Source organism: Callorhinchus milii, unplaced genomic scaffold, assembly GCF_018977255.1.
Source record: "Callorhinchus milii isolate IMCB2004 unplaced genomic scaffold, IMCB_Cmil_1.0 Scaffold9, whole genome shotgun sequence".
NCBI classification, from domain to species: Eukaryota; Metazoa; Chordata; class Chondrichthyes; order Chimaeriformes; family Callorhinchidae; genus Callorhinchus; species Callorhinchus milii.
The window spans coordinates 15,899,853-15,901,318 of NW_024704750.1; positions in this window are offsets into that span (position 1 = coordinate 15,899,853).

Here is a 1,466-nt window from a genome sequence, read left to right on the forward strand (position 1 = left end):
ATGGGCTACAAATGCATTTTAATTTCTGGCAAAACCCTGGATAGCAGTTGGCATCTGCCAGGGGTACAGAGCTTGTCACTGTGCAGCCAGGGGAGGGGGGGATGATGATGGAAGGAACCTTACCTCTCCGCAGTTTGGTAGGGAAGAGTTTATTGCTTATTTTGGAGAACTGGATAATAATAATAATAATAATCCTGGCATTTGATATAGCGCTTTATCACACCTTCAAGACGCCTCAAAACGCTTCACAGAATATACTGTAAAGTAAATTGACTGTATTTTGTGGGTGAAACGCGGCAGCCAATTGCGCACAGCAGTGTCCCACAAACAGTCATGGATTGAGTGACCAAATTATAATGTACAGCAGCACATTATATGCGTGAAATTGACCTAAGCTGAGAGTGTGAAGCTCTTTTGTGTGGTGCTCAGTGACTGTGCTGGGCTGTCACTGCAAATTTCTCAATGGCTGTACTGTGCTGTGCTTGGTGGGTATTCTGAGCTCCACTGAGCTGTGCTGCGCTGCCTGGGCTGAATTTGCTGTAGTGTATCGTGGTTACATTGTTCTGTACTGTACTGTCTCAGCTTTGTTGTACTGTATTGTGCTGTCTTGTGTTTGTACTATACTTTCTCGACTGTGATGTTCTGCACTGTATTAGCTGTGCTGCGCTTTCTTGGCTATATTGTCTGCACTGTTGTGGCTGTGATGTGCTGTACTGCACTGTCTTGGTTGGATTGTGCTGTGTTCTGCTGCACTGTCTTGACTGTGTTGCACTGTATTGACTGTGTTGTGCTGTCTTGGCTATACTGCACTATTTGCTGTACTGTGCATTACTACATTATTGGCTATGCTGTGCCTTGTTGCACAGCATCAGCTGTGTTGTGCTGTGTAGTATTCGCTGTGGTGTCTTTATTGCAATCTTGGCTGTGTTGTGCTGTATTGGTTTTGTTCTGTGGTGCTATATTGCAGTGTCTTGGCTGCTGTCTGTATGGCTGTATCGGTTGTGTTGTGCTGAGTCTGTATTATATTGGCTGTGCTATGTCTGTGTTGGCTGTTTCGCTGTATTGTTGTGCTGGGTCTGTATTGTGCTGTATTGGCCATGTTGCTGTATTGGCTGTGCTGACTGTATTGCTGTGGTGCCTGTATTGCTGTGTAGTGTATCTGTCTGTATCAGCTGTGCTGTCTGTATTGGCTGTGTAGGCTGTACTGTTGTGTCTGTATTGGCTGTGTAGGCTGTACTGTTGTGTCTGTATTGGCTGTGTAGTATATCTGTGCTGTGTGGCTGTACTGTTGCTGTATTGACTGTGGTGTCTGTATTGCTGTGTAGTGTATCTGTGGCTGTGTTGGCTGTACTGTTGCTGTGTGGCTGTATTGCTGTGCAGTGTATCTGTGTTGGCAAGGCTGTTGCTGTATTGGCTGTGGTGTCTGTAATGATGTGTAGTGTGTCTGTGTGACTATATTGCTGAGT